The sequence below is a fragment of the Canis aureus genome, chromosome 14, assembly GCF_053574225.1.
Source record: "Canis aureus isolate CA01 chromosome 14, VMU_Caureus_v.1.0, whole genome shotgun sequence".
In the NCBI taxonomy this organism is placed as follows: Eukaryota; Metazoa; Chordata; class Mammalia; order Carnivora; family Canidae; genus Canis; species Canis aureus.
The window spans coordinates 66,489,039-66,502,448 of record NC_135624.1 but is presented as its reverse complement, the minus strand read 5'-3'; positions in this window follow the sequence as shown (position 1 = coordinate 66,502,448).

Below are 13,410 nucleotides of genomic sequence, written 5' to 3'. Positions count from 1 at the left end.
ATATATTTTTTTTTTTCTCCTTTCCATCTAACCTCCCAGATAACCACATGAGATAGGCAATTCACCATTTTATTACTTTCTCATTTTCTAGCTGTGGAAACTGAGGTTTAGCCAAGTGGTCTGCCTTGTCCACGGTCACATGGCTAGTAACAACAACTCAAACCTGTTCAGCCAGTCAATTGTCTTAGAGTTTCAGTGAGTTCACTCACATTTATTGAGTGTCTGCAGTGTGCATGGAATTTAACCAAAACTACCTTGGGTGGTAACCATCACTTTTCCAGTTCTTGAGTGAGGAACTCTACTGGGCTAAGCTAGGTCATTTAGCTGAAAAGGGACCTGATTTGAGATTATAACTAGATCTGGCTGACAATAAAACTATTATTTAGGGAGAAATCATCCTTGTAGAAAGCTAGTGCACTCTCTTCCATTGCTATTCAAAGGAAAATAGTGAGGAAAAATGGGAGAAAATAGAAGGCTGGAAGGTCAATGAACCTACGAAAGGGATTGGAACTGAAGTGGTTTCTTTGGACAACTTTGGTTCAAGTTGGTCAGATTTTTTTTCTTAATCCATCCCTGCTTCCTAGTCAATCTCTTTCCTCCCCCTTTCCCTCTCTCACCCCACCTTGTTCTTGTGACTGACTCCTGTCTCTGTACTAGAGGCTAGTGCTACAGTTTTGATGAAATCCCATTGCCTTGGTTCCTTTTTTTTTGTTGTTACCTCTCAAGCCTTGAAACTAGTTGTCAGAGAACTTGGGTGTGCCCCAATGCCACAGGCAATCTCTGCTTTTAAATAGGAAGATTTACCCAGGGACTGCACTTCTACCCTAAAGAGCTTTTGTTGTGTTTGGAAAGGTAATCTAACTGATCAGCTGGGCCCTCCCAGAACAAGTTCAAACAGTGCCTTTCTCCAAAATGTCTCTCTAGATCTCTGGGCTTTTCCACCTCCCCTCTCTCCCTTAGCTATTCCTTCCAGTGGAGGTGTGTTGATTGTCTTCAATGATTTCCAGAGAGCTCAGTTGTATTACATTCCAAAAGGAGTCCAAAAGACAATTTATGGTTTCCAACTGAGAAGACAAACTTTGAATAGATATGGTTTTGATTCATTTTTTTCATTACCCAGTTAAAATATTTCCTGCTTTTACTTTAAAGGAAAAACAGATAATGAGTTTGATGCTACCAAAATCAAACAGGGATTTATATGCTGTATGAGGTTTTGTTCCCAAAAAGTAAACATATCTCAAAATCCATAATCATGCCTCTTCTTTAAATAGTTTCTTTTAACGTTTTTATTTAAATTCCAGTTAGTTAACATGCAGTGCAATACTAGTTTTGGGTGTACAGTGTAGTGATTCAGCACTTCCATACATCACCTAGCGCTCATCACAGCAAGTGAACTTCTTAATCCCCATCACCTATCTCACCCATTCCCCCAGGTTTACCACCCCTCTACTAACCATCAGTTTGTTCTCTATGGTTAAAAGTCTCTTTCTTGGTTTGCATCTCTCAATCTCTCTCCTCTTTTTCCTTTTTTTCCATTTGTCATATTTCTTAAATTCTATATATGAATGAAATCAGGTAATTTTGATGGTACTTGGTTGGTAATCTTATTTTTATCTTCCCAAATAAAGGCAGTATACTGGTTAATCACAGTAATTATCTGACCAGAGGCTGGCTCAGTTGGAAGTTCTTGTAACTCTTGATCTTGGAGTAGTGGGTTCAAGCCCTATGTTGGAAGCAGAGATTACTAAAAAATAAATAAACTTTAAATAATAATAATAATTGTCTGACCAACATTAAAAATTTGTCACCTTGGCAGTCTAATAATATATATGTATATATTAGATGTACTTGATATAAACATGTATATAATGTAATAATATATATTATTAGACTGCCAAAGTATACATAGTATACATATACACACAAAGTAACTTTGAGTTAGATATGTTACTGGCTTTGATATTTCTATTTTCCATTCATTTTATGAGATAATAATGTAAAATGATATTAGTGATTTTTTTTTAAGTTGTAGAAGAGTTTATCCAAATGAGGACCTTCTTAGAAGGCCAATTCTGGGTCCAGCAGTTGTTCTTTACTTAGTCTTGTGGAATTCCATCCTAATTCTGCATAGGTTAATATTTACCATCAAAGGCTTAGGTTTTCTACCTTGTCCTGGGATACAGAAAGTAATTCCAGACAGAAATTCAGAATGATAGTGAGGCCTACCTCTTTTGTTTTCCTTTTTTCAAGGATCATAGTCCTGTACTATCTGTTGTCCATAGTCTGGAAAGAATTGTTTCATTTTCGTTTTCTAGTTTTCTAGTTGTTAACAGCAAGAAAGCAAGTTTAGTAGTAGTTACTAAATCATGTCTGGAAGCAAATTTTCAGGAAGAAAAATTCCTCTATGTAGATTCTGCTATTCTAGAATACAAAGGCTGTCAAATCTAGGTAACAATGTTTTACGTTTGTTTTTCCATGATCCTATTGCTTACGCAGAATTTATCAAGAAGATCTAATAGTTAATTAGTCCAGGGATCCCTGGGTGGCGCAGCGGTTTAGCGCCTGCCTTTGGCCCAGGGCGCGATCCTGGAGACCCGGGATCGAATCCCACGTCGGGCTCCCGGTGCATGGAGCCTGCTTCTCCCTCTGCCTGTGTCTCTGCCTCTCTCTCTCTCTCTGTGTGTGTGTGACTATCATAAATAAATAAAAATTTAAAAAAAAAAAAAAAAGTTAATTAGTCCAATAAAATACAATAGCAAACTGAGAGATCCTATGAGTTATGTAAAGACTTAATTCCAGCCTGTTTTATTGGTTTCCCATCTTATCAATATTCCTATATTCAGATTTATTTTTTATAAAAGTGACAACATATTGCTGAGGTTGAAAGCCCACCATTTTCCCCAGATTTGCTTTCTGATGATTTGGGTTGCTTTCAAGAGTGTAATCCATTAAAAAGCATGAGAATTTGCCATCATTGAGGATTTTCAAAGGAATGTGATGCTGGCTATAAGGGATAATTTCAGTGGAAACATCAAGTACCATCAGGCTAAGAATAGCACTTCCAGCAGGCCAACACAGACTGTAGGGGTTAAGTTCTGATACATTTCCAAGGAGAAAATTCATTTCCAATATGCCTGAGTTGCAATTGATGCTATGCTTTCATTCACTTCTTCTGATAGCATAAGCTCACATTCCCTTATTACAAATATTTGAAACTAAACATGCTATGAAATTTAGTTTTTCTGGTTTTAGAGAGGTAATACCTTACATAGTCCATATATTTCATAATATCTCCAGCTAGACTGGACAACATGAGAAATCACACTCTGATGTTTCTGCAATGAAATGAATAAATAGCGTCACTAACTGGGATATATCAATAAAAACCAAAAAAGTAGGCTTTCGGAGATTTTTAGATTTGGCAGTTGCAGATAAGGAACTAAGGATATGTATTTTAATGGCCCCTAAGAAGCCTCTAGGAAGTGCAGTATGCTCAGATATTGGTGTCATCGTAATATGGACATATTTGTTATTCATTATATTAAAATGTATATCAAATAAAGTGATAATTTATATTTGAAAACAATAGATAAATTTTTGTAGGAAACTTTTTTTCTTAATTTATGAGTTAAAGTTAAAGCTTAGTAATGAAACACTTAGTAGCTAATATTGAAGGAAATACAAAGGTAATTAACCCATTATCATGAATAATCATACTGTTCAGGTATTGTGACATCAAGTGTTTTTATAACATTATTGTTTACAAAGCATTCTCAGATAGTATTTGATTCTTACCAGAATACTGTGGGGCAAATAAGATGGATATCATTTGTCTCCATTTGCAAATGAGAAAACTGAGGCTTAGAAAATCCATGTGCCTTGTCAAAGACCATTCATTCAGGCCTCACACTTAGGATATCTGATGACAAATCAAGTGCTCATTTCACTATATTTCACTTTGAATCCTAGCTATTATTATATTTCCCTTGTCTATAATCTGTCTCCAATCAAATATTGGCCATTTAAGATGTTCCCTGCTCATAGTTGAAGGCAACTTAGTGAGCCACATCTCCAGTCCTTATCCTTAGTACTGAGATTATTGGTTCTACGAGCGTCCACGGAGTGAGTCATGTGCATGAAATAATCCTTGGGGGAAACCCAATGGGCAGCCTGCCAAGTTGGGTGCAGGTGACCTTCGACAAAGAAAAGTGCCTGAAAAATAATGGGTCACTGATTCAGGTCATTCTTGGAATCCTCGAATATTTAATAATGAAGCATTGGGAATCTTGAGATTAAGGGATCTGTGTTTACCTAGATGGTACGGTAGAGTGATTAGGAACCAGTGTCCTGCAATGAGGCTATAGCACACATGTTAATATTTCTACAGAGGCCCTTACTCATGCCTCCTCCTTCTTATGGGTAAGGATCACAGAGGTACCTTAAGTATCACAGGGAGCTTTATTCTATAGCACACTTGTCAATATTTCTATACCCAAATAAGTATATATTATCACTAATTGGGATGTGTATGAATGTATATGCTACATTCATGTGTATATGTGAATGCTAAACTCATATAATATAAAATGCTTTTCAAGAAATGTCATATTCACATATGCAACATGATTATTCTCAAGTTCATTCTGGGCTTATATCCAGCTATTTTCTTAACAGCGAAGTGTGATTTCTACCCAACCTATGGCCTAGAAAATGAGAATCTCTTGAGGGGGGTAAAAAAAAAGAGTTTAGGAATTCTCTTTACCTGGAAAGAATAGACACCAAATGAGTCAGGAAAGAGAAGTGAGGATGTAGAAAGAACTCCCTGATTTATAAAGAACATCAAAAGGCCTTTGTTTGAATCCTTAAGTAGGGATTCCAGTCAGCCCTCCTGATCTTCACATTGTTTGTCCATCCTCAGTGTTTTTCACAACAAGGTGCTTTGCAAATTTTCAACATTACAAGGAAAGGCTTCTTCATGCTCCAGAGGCCGTTGCCATTCTTATCCTGCCAATCTTTCTGCACTTAATTTCCTCCTCCACTTCATCACTTTCTTGGTACTAAAAACTACTAAACTCGTTTATTTTTTCCAACTGCTGTGGAGGCCGAGAAAATTAAGGCCATTCCACCTTAAGTTCAACGTTAGCACACGTCCAGCCATGCCACGCCCCTGGGAGGAGAGCTGAAATTACCATTACTTCAGTTACAGGAAAAAAACAAAAGTTTACAGCTTACTGTCCTAGAAAGCCCCACATGAGCATAAGAACTGAGCCCAGGCCAAGGGCAGGAAGCCCCTATTAGAATGAGAACAGAGCTCAATGCCCTTGAAGGCCCCATATCAGAATGTAAACAGAACTTGAAGAATTCCTCCCCCACTTCTGGAGGTCCCCGAGACCAGCCCTTAAAACTAAGCTGGAACCCATCTGGGTCCAAGTCCCTGCTCTGCTGTGTCAGGTGTACTTGGACCCAAGCTCGAGCTTGTAAATCAACCCTCGTGTGCTTGCATCGGTGTCGGCTCCTTGGTGGTTTCTCGGATTCGCAATCTTGGGCACAACACTAACATCCCTAGTCTTAGAAATTTCCTCCAACCATCTTCCTGTGAATGGAAAAACCTGCGTCTTCTGTGTCCCACCAAGCATTCCCTTGTTTAGCAGGAGGGTTAGAGCTAAGATAAAGAGAGTTGTTATTTTCTTACAAACCCCTAGAACTGGAATCAAGTCTTTGAGAGCACTAAACAAGTTTTGAGTGCACTGGAGGGCTTAGAAAAACAGAGAGGTGGGCAATGACAGTGGAGTAGGGGGCCTCAACTCACCTGGCCCCAACAACTTACCTGGATAACTTTCAAATCATCCTGAACACCTACAAATTCGACCCGAGATGTAAAGAGAGAACAGCCAGAATGCTACAGAGAAGGGTTTTCACTTCTAGCAAGGTAGGAAGGTGGAAAAAATAAAATAAGAGAATCAAGTGGGGGAGGGGCCCCACGAGGAGCCGGACTAAAGCAGGCCGTGCAAGCCTCCAGGACAGGAAAGCCCAGCCCCAGAGAAGCTGGAACTTTAACAATCTGCACAAAATTCTTCGGAGATGGAAAAGCTCTTAGCAGGAATATCAGGCAGGATCGCAGGTGGGGCAGTGGAGCCTCCAGTTTCCCGGAGACACTAATATGGGAAGTGCACCTGGGGGGGAGCGCACCACAAACTGTGGGCCCATCTCGGAGCGGGCCCCTGGGGCCTCTCGGAGATGCCGGTAGCTCAGGTGGGGGCTCCAGGCGGAGGGGGCGGGGAGCTGCACCTGCTGCCTTCGGGAACCGCGCAGCCCTGGACGGAGATTCCAGCATCACAGGCCCCAGGTCCCAGGGCGCTGGGGGACACAGCCCATGATCTTAAACTCCCCACCACCACCCCGGACAGGCAGAGGCGGGGAGGGCCCAGGACAGCGAGGACGCTCCCGCCGCCAGGAGCCCCCGAGCTGTGCAGGTCAGCGCACCTGCGCCACCCTGGGAGCACCTAGGACCCTGCGGACTGGGAGTTGTGGTAGTTACTGTGCGAGCTGACTCCAGAGCTGGAGACCTGGCCGCTGCCACTGTTGTTCCTCCTTGTGTCACCCTGTGCCTGGGAGGGACAGGGCCACCATGGAACAGAGGCCTCACTGGGTAAACAGCTCCCACTGAGCCCAGCACCCAGCAGGGGACGGGGCAGCTCCCTCAGGTGCACACATCTGAGAATTAGCACAGGAGCCCCTCTCCCAGAACCAGCTGGAAGGACAGGGGAAGAGCAAGTTCTTGACCCAGCAGTGTGGGAAAGGTCCAGGGGAAGTCTAGGGATTTACAGTATACAGAACCAGAGGGTACCCCTTTGCCCCCCCCCCTTTTTCCAGGACAACTTATTTTTATATGAGACTGAAAATTTCCAATATTTTCTTCTCTTTTCCCACGTTACTACAATATTTTACTACCTCTTCATTTTTAAGATTCTTCTTTTTTGACTTCCATTTTTCTACAATTACAGGTCCTAGATATATTTTCCACTTCTACATTCCCTTCAACATACTAAACTTAATTTTGGGAGATATATGAGGTATTTTGTTTTGTTTTGTGTTTTTTCTTTCCTCTCCCTCATTTTGTTCTACAATGATGGAAGTTAATACCTTCTAAAACATGACCAGTAGCACCCAGAACCAAGTGGTATACCATGCTGGTTCATTCTGTGAGATTCCTCATTCCCATTCTGCCCCCCTCTTTTATCTCATTTATGTTTTGGTGGTCAATGTTGCAGCCTTCTACAAGGACTTCAGGTTTATATAAATCTGGGACTGAACAACTAACATACAGAACTTAATATACTCAGAAACAAGAGGATCACCCTCTAGAGCCCCACAGGTAGACTACATTCTCCCTCCACTACAACTTCGTCATCACCACCATCTCACATAACCCCCCCTTTTTTCTTCTCCTTTTTTTTTTTTTTTTTGGTCACTTCTACTTCAGGATACTTGGCCTTTTATTTTTTACTACTTTGTTTTAAAATTGGGTTTTCACTTTAGTGGTCCTTTTGCTTTATTCCATTCTGATCTGTTTTCAATTTCTGGTCTCTGACCTCAGCAGAATCATCTAGGGTGAAATTTACTTAGGTCATGGTTGATATTCTTGACTCAGCCTGTTCATACAGTCACTCTGCACTGAACAAAATGACTAGAAGGAAGACCTCACCACAAATGAAAGAATCAGAAACAGTACTCTGCCACAGAGTTACAGAATTTGGATTAAGATTCAATGGCAGAAAGCCAATTCAGAAGCACAATTATAAAGCTACTGGTGGCTCTGGAAAAAAGCATAAAGGAATCAAGAGACTTAATGACTGCAGAAAATAAGTCTAATCTAGCCGAAATTAAAAATCAATTAAATGAGATGCAATCCAAACTGGAGGTCCTAATAACGAGGTTTAATGAGGTAGAAGAAAGAGTGAGTGACATAGAAGACAAGTTGATGGCAAGGAAGAAAACTGAGGAAAAAAGAAAAACAATGAAAAGACCATGAAAAAGGTTAAGGGAAATAAATGACAGCCTCAGAAGGAGAAATCTGTGTATAATTGAAGTTCCAGAGAGCACCGAGAGGGCCAGAGGGCAAGAAAGCATATTGGAACAAATCATAGCTGAGAACTTCCCTAATTTGGGGAGGGAAACAGGCATTCAATCCAGGAGATAGAGAGGTCTCCCCCAAAATCAATACAAACAGTTCAACACCTCGACATTTAATAGGAAAGTTGCAAATCCCAAAGATAAAATCCTTAAAGAGCAAGGGACAAGAGATTTCTAACTTATATGGGAGAAATATTAGATTAACAGCAGACCTTTCCACAGAGACCTGGCAGGCCAGAAAGGGCTGGAAGGATATATTCAGGGTCCTAAACGAGAAGAACATGCAGCCAAGAATATTCTATCCACCAAGGCTCTCATTCAGAATAGAAGGAGAGATAAAAAGCTTCAAGATAGGCAGAAATTGAAAGAATATGTGACCACCAAACCAGCTCTGCAATAAATATTAAGTGGGGCTCTGTAAAAGAAAGAGGAAGCCCAAAGAAATAATCCACAAAAACAGGGACTGAATAGGTACTACAAAGACACTAAATTCATATCTTGCAATAGTAACTCTGAACATGAATGGGCTTAATGATCCCATGAAAAGACGCAGGGTTTCAGACTAGATAAAAAAGCAAGACCCCATCTATTTGCTGTCTACAAGAGACTCATTTTAGACCTAAGGACACCTCCAGCCTGAAAATGAAAGGTTGGAGAACCATTTGCCATTCAAATGGCCCTCAAAAGAAAGCTGGGGTAGCAAACCTCATATCAGATAAACTAAAGTTTATCCCAAAGACTGTAGTAAGAGATGAAGAGGGACATTATATCATACTTAAAGGGTCTATCCCACAAAGGACCTAACAATCATGAATATTTATGCCCCTAATGTGGGAGCTGCCAAGTATATCAATCAATTAATAACCAAAGTAAAGACATAATTAGATAACAATACACTAATAGTAGGAGACTTCAACACAGCACTTTCTGCAAATGACAGATCTTCTAAGCACAACATCACCAAAGAAACAAGGGTTTCAAATGATGCACTGGACCAGATGGATTTCACAGATATATACAGAACTTTCCATCCAAGTGCAACTGAACATTCTTCTCGAGTGCACATGGAACTTTCTCCAGAATAGACCACATACTGGGCCACAAATCAGGTCTCGACTGATTCCAAAAGATTGGGATTGTCCCCTGCACATTTCCAGACCACAATGCTTTGAAGCTTGAACTCAATCACAAGAAGAAATTTGGAAGAAACTCAAACACGTGGAGGTTAAAGAGCATCCTGCTAAAAGATGAATGGGCCAACCAGGAAATTAGAGAAGAATTAAAAAGATTCATGGAAACTAATGAAAATGAAGGTACAACTGTTCAAAATCTTTGGGATATCGCAAAAGCATTCCTAAGAGGGAAATACATCGCAATACAAGCATCCCTCAAATAATTGGAAAAAACTCAAATACACAAGCTAACCTCACCTAAAAGAACTGGAGAAAGAACAGCAAATAAAACCTACACCAAGCAGAAGAAGAGAGTTAATAAAGATCGGAGCAGAACTCAATGAGATAGAGACCAGAAGAACTGTAGAACAGATTGACAAAACCAGGAGTTGGTTCTTTGAAAGAATTAATAAGATAGATAAACTATTAGCCAGCCTTACTAAAAAGAAAAGACTCAAATTAATAAAATCAGGAATGAAATAGGAGAGATCACAACCAATACCAAGGAAACACAAACGATTTTAAAAACGTATTATGAGCAGCTCTATGCCAACAAGTTAGGCAACCTAGAAGAAATGGATGCATTTCTGGAAAACCACAAACTACCAAAACTGGAACAGGAAGAAATAGGAAACCTGAACAGGCCAATAACCAGGGAAGAAATTGAAGCAGTCATCAAAGACCTCCCAAGACGCAAAAGTCCAGGGTCAGATGGCTTCCCAGGGGAATTCTATACGTTTAAAGAAGAAACAATACCTATTCTACTAAAGCTCCTCCAAAAGATAGAAAGGGACAGAATATTTGCAAACTCGTTTTATGAGGCCAGCATCAGCTTAATTCCAAAACCAGACAAAGACCCCACCAGAAAGGAGAATTATAGACCAATATCCCTGATGAACACAGATGCAAAAACTCTCAACAAGCTACTAACCAATAGGATCCAACAGAACATTAAGAAGATTATTCACCATGACCAAGTTGGATTTATCCCTGGGATGCAAGGCTGGTTCAACACTCGTAAAACAATCAACGTGCAGATCACATCAACAAGAGAAAAAACAAGAACCATATGATCCTCTCAATAGATGCAGAGAAAGCATTTGACAAAATACAGCATCCATTCCTGATCAAAACTCTTCAGAGCGTAGGGATAGAGGGAACATTCCTCAGCATCTTAAAAGCCATCTACGAAAAGCCCACAGCAAATATCATTCTCAATGGGGAAACTACAGAACATTTCTGAAAGAATTGACAAAGACACATAGAGATGGATAAATATTCCATGCCCATGGATTGGAAGAACTAATATTATGAAATTGTCCAGGGCAATTTACACATTCAGTGCAATCCCTATCAAAATACCATGGACTTTCTTCAGAGAGTCAGAACAAATAATCTTAAGATTTGTGTGGCATCAGTAAAGACCCCGACTAGCCAGGGAAATATTGAAAAAGAAAACCAAGGCTGGGGGCATCACAGTGTTGGATTTCAAGTTGTCCTACAGAGCTGTGGTCATCAAGACAGTGTGGTACTGGCACAGAAACAGACACATAGATCAATGGAACAGAATAGAGAACCCAGAAATGAGCCCTCAACTCTATGGTCAACTAATATTTGACAAAGCACGAAAGACTATCCACTGGATAAAGGACAGTCACTTCAATAAATGGTGCTGGGAACATTGGACAGCCACATGCAGAAGAATGAAACTAGATCATTCTCTTTCACCATACACAAAGATAAACTCAAAATGGATGAAAGATCTAAATGTGAGACAAGAATCCATCACAATCCTAGAGAAGAACACAGGCAACACCTTTTTTGAACTTGGCCACAGCAACTTCTTGCAAGACACATCTATGAAAGCAAGGGAAACAAAAGCAAAAATGAACTATAGGGACTTAATCAAGATAAAAAGCTTCTGCACAGCAAAAGAAACAGTCAACAAAACTAAAAGACAACCTACAGGATGGGAGGAGATATTTGCAAATGACATATCACATAAAGGGCTAGTTTCCAAGATGTATAAGGAACTTATTAAACTCAACAGCAAAGAAACAAACAATCCAATCATGAAATGGGCAAATGACATGAACAGAAATTTCACCAAAGAAGACATACAGATGGCCAACAAGCACATGACAAAATGCTCCGCATCACTTGCCATCAGGGAACTACAAATCAAAACCACAATGAGATCCCACCTCACCCCAGTGAGAATGGGGAAAATTAACAAGGCAGGGAACAACCAATGTTGGAGAGGATGTGGAGAGAGGGGAACCCTCTTGCACTGTTGGTGGGAATGTGAACTGGTGCAGCCACTCTGGAAAACTGTGTGGAGGTTCCTTAAAGAGTTAATAATAGATCTACCCTAGGACCCAGCAATTGCACTCCTAGGGATTTACCCCAAAGATACAGATGCAGTGAAATGCCGGGACACCTGCACTCCGATGTTTCTCGCAGCAAAGTCCACAATAGCCAAACTGTGGAAGGAGCCTCGGTGTCCATCGAAAGATGAATGGACAAAGAAGATGTGGTTTATGTATACAATGGAATATTCCTCAGCCATTAGAAACGACAAATACCCACCATTTGCCTCAACGTGGATGGAACTGGAGGGTATTATGGTGAGTGAAGTAAGTCAATCGGAGAAGGACAAACATTATATGGTTTCACTCATATGGGGAGTATAAAAATAGTGGAGGGGATTACAGGGGAAAGGAGAGAAAATGAGAGGTAAAAATCAGAGAGGGTGTCAAAACATGAGAGACTCCTAACTCTGGGAACCAAACAAAGGGTAGTGGAAGGGGAAGTGGGTGGGGGTATGCGTTGTTTGGTTTTCGGGCACTGAGGGTGATACTTGTTGGGATGAGCACTGGGTGTTTTACTTTATGTTGGCAAATCGAACTCCAATAAAAAATAAACAAAAAAAAAAGAAAGAAAGAAAATAAAAATCAAGGCATATAGGATCTTTTAAGGCATTTTTATTCCAGAGTTTCTTAATCCTGATTGATGTAGTCTTTGGTGGTTACTGAATGGGCTTCAGAGAGTCTGTGGGTCTCTTGTAATTGGAAACAACAACAACAACAAAAAGTATAAATCAGTGGGGAAAGCTTTGTTTTCAAAGGGTTTTGTGATCCCAAAGGATCCCACAGTTAGATCCACAGTCAAAAAGGCTCAGCCAAGTAGAACGGCTGAAGGTTTGGGGTTTCAATGACTCTCTCCTCCTGTCTTCAGGTCCTAACCTACTAAGAATAGATAATTGTAGCCAACTTGGGCCCAAAGAATTCATGGAAAGAATAGTGAAGAGTGGGCTGAACAATGGTGTTTTAGCTTGACTGCTAAAAGTTATCCAAGAAGAAGGAAGAGACTAGGGGCGGGGCAGGTCTTGGTACCTTATCTCTGCAAGGCAATGACCCCACTTTCTGGTAACCATGGCCCATTGGCTTGTTATCTATTACTAATTCACCAGGTAAAGCCAACCCTCTTATTTTAGGAAAAATCAAGTAAGAAGAGGCAAAAAAAAAAAAGTAGAAATAATCCAATCCTCAGGGGGAATCCATTTGCCTCTGTGCAAGTGTGATATGGGAGTGTGGGTTCCTGGAACGTGCTGTGATATACATCATGCGCTATCCTCTTTTTTCTTTTCACTGAGCCTACAGAAGTAAATTCAGTGAGTTCAGTTAGTGTAATCTTTGGTCTAACCAGATGTGAGACCTCTAACATCTGTCCTTTACCCCTTCTGATACCATTCCTAAGATAGCACAGCACAGTAGCTAAGAGGGCAGGCCTGGAGCCTGACCCCTGCATTCCATTCCTAGATCCATTGCTTGTGTGGCCTTGAGCAAGTGACTAAAACTTCGTGCTTTCATGAGTGACATGAGCAGTTAATATTTATGAGAGTTGCTATAAGGAACAAATGAACGTATACATGTAATTTGCTTAAACCTTCTCTTGCACAAGGTAACACTCAATTAAAGTTAGTTTTTACTTGCTAAGGCTTTGGATTTTGTCCAGTAAAAAAAGAGCCTTCCAACATTCTTCTCATATCCATACAATTTTACAGCATATGCCATACATTCTTTTTATAAAGTATTACCCATAC